Source organism: Symphalangus syndactylus, chromosome 14 (genome assembly GCF_028878055.3).
Source record: "Symphalangus syndactylus isolate Jambi chromosome 14, NHGRI_mSymSyn1-v2.1_pri, whole genome shotgun sequence".
Lineage (NCBI taxonomy): Eukaryota > Metazoa > Chordata > Mammalia > Primates > Hylobatidae > Symphalangus > Symphalangus syndactylus.
This window is the reverse complement of record NC_072436.2, coordinates 47,500,072-47,510,200: the sequence shown is the minus strand read 5'-3', so window position 1 is coordinate 47,510,200 and position 10,129 is coordinate 47,500,072. Positions and strand designations below refer to the sequence as shown.

At 40.5% G+C, this 10,129-nt stretch overlaps 1 long non-coding RNA gene across 1 annotated transcript; it reads right to left on the bottom strand.

The window, feature by feature from the left end:
* Positions 1 to 920: 920 nt before the first annotated feature.
* On the bottom strand, positions 921 to 2,803 carry LOC129462903 (uncharacterized). The gene is made up of 2 exons (XR_008650987.2): positions 2,728 to 2,803; positions 921 to 1,439 (listed from the first exon to the last, which is right to left on the bottom strand). It is a non-coding gene; the product is annotated as an uncharacterized lncRNA (long non-coding RNA).
* Positions 2,804 to 10,129: the final 7,326 nt, after the last annotated feature.

The following is a 10,129-nucleotide window of genomic DNA, read 5'->3' as shown; positions in this document are numbered from 1 at the left end:
AACCACAGAGGAAATTCGAACGCATGTACAGTGGGTTCCATTACCAGGGAGCCTGAGCTTGGGACAAGAGGAGCTCATCACCACCAGAAAATACTATCAACATTCCCAAGAGTTTGTTTCCCATACTTTTAAAGGAAAATAAAAAAGGATGGCTCTGAAATCACCTGGGTTTGTTTTATTACATTATATCTTCTGGCAAGATCAGTGATGGCAGATGTGATTCAGCAATAGAAGCATGGCTGTACCGGTAGGTTTTTAAAATAAATTCAAGGGCTATACTTCCCGACTGGCTACCTCCCTGTGGTTTGGCTTTTTAATGGAGTTCAATAGGCTTCATGTTTCTTATTATGATTTCCTTTAAAATCTCTGTATACGATAATATTTGTCCTCCTGGATATTGCTCTAGTTTTCTTTAAATGCCACATCTTCAACACAGTATAGTAAAGATGGGCTAATTAAACTCAATCCATTTTACATCAATTCATTCAGACTGTGATCTCTCATCAGATTGCATATGTTAAGTAGGACTTAGGGCTGGTCAACAGATGTAAACTATTCAGAAATGTGGTGAGCAACCAACTCCAATGACAATTCCTGAGCCAGATTTTTTTTTTTTACTTGTTCAGATGCTAAAGGATTGTATTTCAGTTCAGCTAGATATTGGACATCAGAGAAGGCTACATTTTATGGCTCCCCTGAGTATATGTCCGTTGTAGTTATTTTAATTATTTCTAACATTTAGTTCTCCTGAAATGACCACCCTTACTTTGATGCTTGCATTGATGAAGGCCATGATCACTGAGCAGCACAGTGCTAAACTGAATGAGAATAGCACAAGGTGACCTTATATGCATTACACACGTCCCTTCCTTCCAGGAAGCGGCCTGCCTCCCCACCAAAAACACAAGAAAAGCACCACCAAATTTGACTTTTTAATAGACAGTTTCTGCAAAAAAATGCTACTCAAAACGGTAAGTATTAAAATTATTAATAGCCCTGTTTCTGTGTTCTTGGGAAACAGTGACAGAGTTTACATGCTAGCGAATCTTGCATACGCAAAGGTCAGGCACTCCATGCCTCAAAAGACAAATCCACGAAAATACGAAGACCACCATATGTAAGACCCAGCATTCCCATCACATCTCTCTAGTGTGAACGTGGGGAAGTTTATTGGTAGAGTGAAGTTTAGAGCTTCATACAGAATTAAGAGGCTTCTTTGAAATGTCTATATGGTTATGTTCCTAGTGACAGAAAGAGTGATGTCTGAGAGTGAAAAGGCTATGCAAATTACACCTATTCCAAATCAAAGTTGAAGTCCAAAGATCTCTGGCCAATCAAAGGGTTCGTTTCTGCCCCCTGGTGGATGGAGAAGCATTTCCACACGCCCATTGTGTTAGTTGTAAAACAGGGACTTCAATGGGTTTTCTGCCAGTAGGTCTCTGAAAAAGTCGAACAGTAATATGGTCAGATTTAACCAATGTTCTTTTAGTGAATGCTTTGTAACAAAGTAAAAACTTAATATGGACAATTCTGTGCTTCCTCTGTCCTTTAGCTTGTGGCATGACATTTTTATTGGGGCAAGTGGCTCTGTGTATTATGGTCTTGAGTTATTCTCCACCATGTGTTTCTCTCCATATCAATTTCTTTTCCCTTCTCATCTGCTCATATCCAAACTAGAAGCTAAAAAGAGAAAGGAGACTTTCATCTCCCATTATTTTCTTCCTTGCATTTTTTTTTCTGGCATCCGTTCTCCTAAGTTTCACTCCTTTTCCTTACCTTTCCCTCCCTGATGTCCACGGTGGTATTTGCTATGCTATGCTTTCAACAGGTGGATGATTTTATAGGACTAGCAACTAACAGTTTTCATTTATTTTCCAGATCAAATAAAGCAAAAACAATATGAGAACAAATTAATAAATGCATGATAGTATGGCATCCAGAGCAATTTCATTTAGATTTTGCCACACTTATAGAAGTATTTTTGAGTGTGATATGCTCTGAAATTTTATAAAATTCTTGCCAAAGGTAAAAATAATATGTAGTGATGACATTCCTTTTTCACAAATGCACATATTGTAGAACCTGTGCCTAGCCACAGGATCTCACAATCTTTTGGGATTGGCAATTCACACAGTGCAAAATCCCATTTGCAACATAGCTTTCCCCAATCCCATGGGATTCATTGTGACAGCATTTTAATATAATAGTTTTCTTACAGTTGAGAACTCTGGAAAGATAGCCCCTAGTCTAAGACAGAGGAACATTCAGCAGTTGTGATAATGAATTGATAGCATAAAAAAAGTTTACCTTTTACATTTTTATCCTCCATGTGCATTTCTTATCTACTTTTCTCTACATTTTTGTGATTTCTTCTATTAGAAGGGCACAGGAGCACAGACTTTGGATTGCTACGGCATTCATCTACTTCTTTTAAAGACAAGAACTGGGATCATACTCCTTTAAGAATAATAGGTGTGCCCCTACCCACATCCTAGGAAATCCACTTCGCTTCTTCCAACTTGTAATAAAACAATGATTTATGAATATTGTCTCCTTTTTTGGTAGACACCTCTTTTCCCTGCTAAGGGTTGCTTGAAGACAGATCAATGTTCCAATTTAATTAAAGTGCCCCCCCCCAAGGCCCAGCCCCAGCTTTTTTTTTTTTCATTTTTATTTTCAGAAGTATCGAGTTCACAAGAAAGTGATTCTTTCAAAAATGGTACGTACGTTTCCAGGAAGAAATACCAGACGGAGTTCCGTATGCTTGCCTTCTACAGAGAGCTCACACTTCAAAATGTCCAGTGATCTCTGAAAACTGAGCAGACCAAGAGTGTCAGCTTAATTATTGACTAAATATCGATGACAATACTAACATTGACATGTGGACAGGAGGAGTAAGAGATGTGAAAAGTACAAAGATGACACAGAAGCCTCATTGACCCAGAACTAGACCCTTTCCCAACTGTGAACACCAGGTTGGAAAATCATAGATAATTCTTAGAGCAGTCATCACTTGATTTAAAGGGGAAAGAATCTCTACTCTCTGTGTTTAGTGGTTATTCGGGGATTTTGACTTGAACTCTTTCAAGAGAGCCTCCCTTTTGTAATCACCAAGATCTGTGGTTTGCACAAATCTTTTCAAGTCTTGTCATCGTCACACATACTTACACATTTAGATCTTTACACAGCTGTTAAGTTATAAACAAAAACAACAGAACTTTTTTTTGGGGGGGGGAATAGTTCAAACCAGAGCACACTTCAAATGAAAACAATCAAATGCAAATGAAAAAGTTTAGTTCATGTATAAGAAAAAAGGTGAAGCCAACCAGGTGTGTTTTGCCCTTAGATCGTTCTTTTTTATGTAAACAGATAACTGACTTTTAAACCCTCAGACCACAACATTTTAATTCAGTCATTGTCATTTGGAAAAAAAATTAAAAAAGGATGAGGAAAAAGCCACAGACAAATTAGGACCAAAAGTAACCAATTAGGACAAAAAAAGTAACCAAATTTAGTAATTAAAAAAATTGACCTTTTTTTGGTAGATGAATTATCCTCATCTGTGATATACATTTAAGAATGAAACTTAAATTAGCCCCTTAAAGTGGTCCTGTGACTTTAATTATTCACAAAGTACACAAATTTAATGAGTTTTTAAATATTAAAACTCTCTCTATTGTCACTACGGTGAGCTCTTAATTTACAGAGCAATTAAGTCAGGACCCTCATTTATCAGGACATGTGCGTTTGTTGAAAATGTAGTCAGTTTTTATTAATTGATGCTATGGAAATACTGAGGTGAAATTAATGTGTGCCTTCAGAGGTCGTGCCAGTGGTGGTGGGAAGGTAGCAAGGAGCAATACGTGAGATAAATAAGTAACTGCTATTCCCCGATTTCTCCAGAGATTGCTGAAATATTAAGTGGCACAGTGGTTATTGTTCTCAGCCAAAATGCTTGCAAGAAAATGCCCCCTGAGTTGTTCTCTGGCAAACATCTGTCATGGGTAGTAGCTGAGAAACAGGGAAACTTCAAAGCAGTACTTTCTGATGATTAGCAGAGTGTTGAGTGTAATGTTCTTACATTTTAATGCAAACCAAGTGTTGATGAGCTGAGAGGGTAGAATTAAAAAGTAGCCCAAATCTCCTTTGTTCTTCAGGAGGGGACTGACAGTTTGCAGTCCGTAGTGTTCCTCAGTACTTATCAATTTGTGAGCCACAAGAAATTCTAGCTCTGGAGGCGGATGGTGGGAGGGAAGCCGACCAGCCTGCCATTCCCTGTTGCCTACCTATGGTGGCTCTGCCCGGTCATCGGCATGCATTCTTTATGGACAATCTTGTTCAAGAAAATAGTTGCAAAAGAGCAAGACAAAATTCAAATGATGTGCACTTGAGCACTTGCCTACAGAGGTGACAGTTGCCCCAAAAAGTTTGCTGTAAAGTTTGGAGGAGGAAGACACTTCCTGTCTTGAAATATAAATATGAGTATCAAAAATATCTGAGCGATTTCATCAATATTTCAGGCAGTTGTTGGAATGATTTGTACATGAAGAGCCTGAATTCTTTGCTGAACTGGTAATGGGTAGATACAGTCTAATACATCACTATTTTTGTAAAAACAGATTTGATAGTGCACCAACCTTAGAGCATTCCTTAATCCTGGAACTCCACAATCCACCCTGAAAGCACTGAAAAAAATACACAACAAAAAACACACAACCTAACAAAAATACTTCCTAATGTGTACAAATGAGAACACTATCTTCCTTACTGTAGTTTGATTTCTACCAAATTCTAATTTTAAGCCAGCAAACAAACAGGTTGTCCTATCTATTCCCTTAGGCTAAGACTAAAGGGAGAAACAGGCATCTCATTTCTAATTCCTGGTACATTTGGACTTGGGGCTTCTAGAGCACCAAAAAGTTTGATGGGACCATGCCAAGGGGGTCCCCTGTAACCAGGAGTTGGTTAATACCCTCCCATTCCTCATTCAGACAGGGAACAGAGGCAAAAAAAAAAAAAAAAAAAAAAAAAAAAAAAAAAATAGCAGCAGGGCAACAAACGCTGTCTTCTGCAAATGTTCTGTAATAAATTGTTCTTTCAGCGGTGCAGAAGACGGATTTTTCTTTCCTTTGCCTCTTTCCTCCTTTGCGGGGAAGCACCAATGGGCAGCTTGCTTTCCCACCTGGCCCTGGCTGCCTGTGCCCATAAATTTGCCTATGCAATGCCTGTTTACGGGTCGCTGATGGAACATGGAGACGGTGCATTTTGTAAGCGCCGGGTAGATAATCATGGTAATTGATGTTTGGAGCTGTGAGCTCCTAGGAGCACAGGGTCTCTTTCTCCCAGTGAGGCCCTGCTCTCTGTTATCAGCCCAGCCCATAATTAAATATCACTCTTTTACAATATGTTTCAGGCTCCTTAATGAGTCTAAAGCAGAAATAGTCACCTCTTTCCCCTCGGAGCTTTATTTGCTTGTTATTAAACAATGTTATTGAGCTGCCTTCTTTCCCTGTGTTGCCAAACCTGCATCATTTCCGTTTTATAATTGCACAATTAGAGCGAAGGCTTTGCTTCCATACATCAGCAGGCCCTGCGTGTGCCTGCGTGTGTGTCTGCGTGTGGAGAGGAGGAAAGGGAGAGAGCACGAAAAAATTAGGTGTTCGTATAGACTACTCAAATGCATCTTATTTTCATTAACTGCCAGATTTTGCAAAATGGGAAGCGATTTATCATGAGCCATTTTCTTCTATCAACCACTTCCACCAACCAACACCATGACTTTCGCGGTGACCTTGTGCTGTGTAGCGGAGGGTCCAATTTGCTCATTGTTACTGGCTTGCATAATCCTATGCCCCTCCCCCACAGCCTTTTTTTCCCCCAAGCAAAATCCAGTCATTTATATTCCGAGGCTAAACGGTATTCTTTTTGCCCCCAAAGCTGGCAAGCTGTGTAACACTAGTAATTCCATCTAACGAATTTCCAGGAAGCTCCTCCTCTTACACACGCACTCTCTCTCTCTCACACACACACACTCCTCCACGCACACACTCACATGCACCCCCCTAAGCTGCTCTAAGCAGTGTATTAAGTAGCTGAAGAAAATCCATTCACATTCTGCTGTGTCGCTTTCTTCTCAAGTCATGAACCCATCACAGACTTTTTCTAGCTGTAGGTTGCCACGGTGAAGATTTACAATGCCAGTTATTCATACATCTGCCTTCTCTTTTTTCCCCCCCTTATTCTTAAATCCCTTGGGCGAGGGCAACCTTGATACTGAGACTCGTAAAATTCATGCAGGCTTATCATCCTTGGTGAGAGCTCCAGGCGTGCGCCCGCATCCCCGCCAGCTCCCCGCCATGACGCGTGGGTGGGCCTGGGCCGCCGCTTTTCTTTCTAACTCCGAGGAGGGGGTGGGGGAAACAGTGCCATGGGAAGAAACAGAATAGAAAACTTCCATAAATATGAAACAAAAGCAGTATGTGTTTCACTAAGCATTTATTACTTTTTTTAAAATTACTTTTGGATCTCTGGAGGCCAGTGTTTCTTTGAGGCCGGAATGAGAAATAAAACGTGACCTTAGTTTGGGTAAAATAATATTAGAAAGTCCACTCCTCAATGTTCAAGACCTCATAGAGCAGCAACATAATACTTCCTTCTCATGGTACATCCAAGAACCTATGGGAGGAGGCCTCGATACCTTTTAAAATGTGCAGTTGACGGTTACTGTGTGTTTTTTGCTGTTTGTTTTTCACTTAATTATTTGTTCTGTTAATTATTAGCAAGTTCATTATTCTTAAAGAATATGAAGAGGGAAAAATAAGTATTTTCAACAGCAAACATTAATATTTTAATGAAGTCGTTGAAATTTTTCCCAGTCTGAAAATGAGATTAATATTATGGTAACATAATAGAGAACTATGTTTTAATCATAACCAAAAAAAAAAAAGACTTTAAACATATTGTAAGAAAATAATTGAGATCTTGGCAAGATATCATCTGGAACACTTTTCTAAAACTCTATGAAATTGTTTTTAGGTGGATTGAAATACAGTTCTGTTTCAGAATTATGGAGGGTTTTTTATCTTATTTTTTCATCCATTAATTTCAATAATATAAAATATGGTTTCCTTGGTATTCTTGAATTTCTCAAGTTTGATTGGTGCCGCATGTCCAGGGAGTCGCCGTTGCGGGTTCCCTTCACGGGGCAAGTGCCCACTGCCATGAGGCCCCAGAGGCCAGGCAGGCCATGCTGCATTAAGCAAACGGTCTGGGCAGCCAGAGGACTGACTTGTTGAGGAGGAAGTCAGGGCAGCCCTGTATGGCTGGTGGCAATGCTAATCCAAGAGCCATACTCTGATGTAGTTTGAGGCTTCGTCAGGTGCACCACAGACTACTTTTCAGATAGTGTTCAACTTTGAGACAGGCTGTGGATGTCTAGCCTTCTTCAATGAGTATAAGTAAGTGTCAGGAAAAAGAAAGCCAAGCCCATGCAGGGGCCCTGACTTCTACTCACCTGTGTGTGAACTGGAGCCTGTGACCTCTTACGCCTCAATTTCCTCCTCTGTAAAACGAGGAGAGTGTGCTGCCTTATCTGTAAGGATCCTTTCATGTCTTACATAATCCAATCACAAATCAATTAAATATAGGCAATAACTAGTTTAATCTAAAATTTCTCTTCTCCCAGCTCAATACACAGAAGTCTCCCCCGGGTGTAGTTGGAGTATGATCCTCAATTCCCTGTGCGCTGGGCTCTGCCTTAGCTCTTCAGATCCCTAGGGAACCATTTAGGAAGTTGCCACAGTGAGCATCAAGGTGTTCTCTTGGCTTAGAACATCAAGAAACCCAAGGTTTTGATCCAACTTCCACAGAAAACTTGGAAAGAATCGCATGTAGCATTTGTTGTACTCTCTGAGATTATGTTCCAGGAAGCAGGATAAAATGAGAGCAACACAATAAAAGAAGTTCTGTTGTACTTTATTTTGCTTTTTATTTTTTTTCCCTTCTGGCCTAATCTCTCTTCCTTTAGGTGGAAATTTCCTCTTCCAAATGACCTCCTGGTCCACTCCTCTCCTCACAGCTCACGGGCACCCTCAGCCCCCCATCTCGGGGGCATGAGCAGGTGGATCTGGCTTCCTTCATTAGCCCTGATATACCTTTGAACACTGTCACCTAGAGCCTTTTACTGCCCTGTAGCCCCACCTCTTAAAAAACCCTCTGACCTGGCGTTGGCTGAAGCCTGTAATCCCAGCACTTTGGGAGGCCAAGGGGGGCGGATCATGAGGTCAGGAGTCCGACACCAGCCTGGCCAACATGGTGAAACCCTGTCTCTACTAAAAATACAAAAATAAGCAGGGCATGGTGGCGCGTGCCTGTCATCCCAGCTATTCAGGAGGCTGAGGCAGGAGAATTGCTTGAATCCGGGAGGCGGAGGTTGCAGTGAGCTGAGATCACACCACTGCGCACCAGCCTGGGTGGCAGAGCAAGACTCTGTCTAAAAACAAACAAGCAAACAAAAAATCTGACCTATGTCTTTATCCAGAAAATATGATTGATATTTCAGTTAACTTTCAAAATAACTATGGCTGCTCACCAATAAAGCATTGACTTTTATAGTGTACAATTCCATCCACCTTTCTTTTGTACCTGGATCCTAAAGCTGGTATGGAAACTTGTCAGCAAACCATTGTACCCAACTGAGATGCTGTTCCTTATGTGACTACCAAGTAAAGGTAATAATCCCAATCAACTTTGCCAGATTCTGAGGGTCAAGTATGATAATATGTGAATACTTCTAAAGATTCTGGAATATACTATGTTGATATATTATTAGTAGTAGTGGTATTAATCTATTGAGGACTATGATGATAAACAGGATGGCTTTCAAACATTTTTGGCCATGACCTACAGGAAGAAATGCATTTTATATATATTCCAGGACACATCTGTGTAATGATGGCCCACACAAAAGTTTCAAACAACAACACGCCTTTGCTATCCATGAAGCATTCTGATATTTTCTATCCTATAGATAGATAAACATTTTCACACCTCCATGGGTCCTAGCCTGCAATTTGAAATGCGTGGAGGTGAAGTGCCATGTTAGTCTGGTAGAGACCATCATGAGCCTATATCTATATGGAGCCTTTGTGCGAATTAGGAAATGGCCTACAGACCTTCATCCTGGGCCAGAGCCTACAGCTTGGGGAGTGGAGTAGGGCAGGATTTCAACTCCTCCCTGCCCCCTAAGCTGGAAGCTTTTATAGAGTCTTCCACCTACACAGCGGGGCATGGAAAACCAGTCAATATTGGTAGCTGGGGGAGGGAAATGAGCTGAGGTATCTAAAGGCATTAAGCGAGATTGTGAAATAGATGTTGGTGTAACATGAATTGTGTAGGGTGTTTCCAAATCTGCCTGTAAACAGGTCAGATGCAGCCCATGATGCTAGGATGGTCTAGAAAAAAAAAAAGGGGAGCAAACGTTAACATGATTTTGGTTAATTTTAAAGCACTGTGAAAAACTAAATGAAAAACAAAAAAAGAGAGCAATGGAATAGGATTTATCAAAAACCTGCCTTCATGTCCATTGCGTAGTTCTGTGAGTTAACAACGATAACTTGAAGAACATCATATTTCTCCCCCGGCTGCAAATTCTAAAAACCATTCTGATCCATCCCCAAACACCCACCTTGGTCGTAAGTTGCAATATCTAATAAGCAGGAATGTAAGCTGGGAGAAGATCTGTGGAAGTTTTGCCTCCTAGAAGCATCCTATCTCAATTGTCATTATTCCTGTTATCCACTAAGGTATGATCAGCAAAAGGCAACGTTAGAGCACTTCAGAGCTTCCCAGAAGATCTCCCTCACTGGGCAATTCATTCGTCAATCCATGGGCCTATAAAGACACAGTACTCTACTAGACTAACAACGTCGATATTAAGTTTATTCTTCTTCAACTTTATGCCAAAGTTCACCAGTTAGAACTGCCAGGAAACAAACAACAAAAAAAGATAATTAAAGACAAGCAGGTCCTGTCCACTGTTTCAGCCTTCAGAGTTTACATCTTTAGTTTGTAGGTCCACCTTTTCCATTTGAATGCAATATTCTCCATGCTCTTGACCTTCTAGGTAACA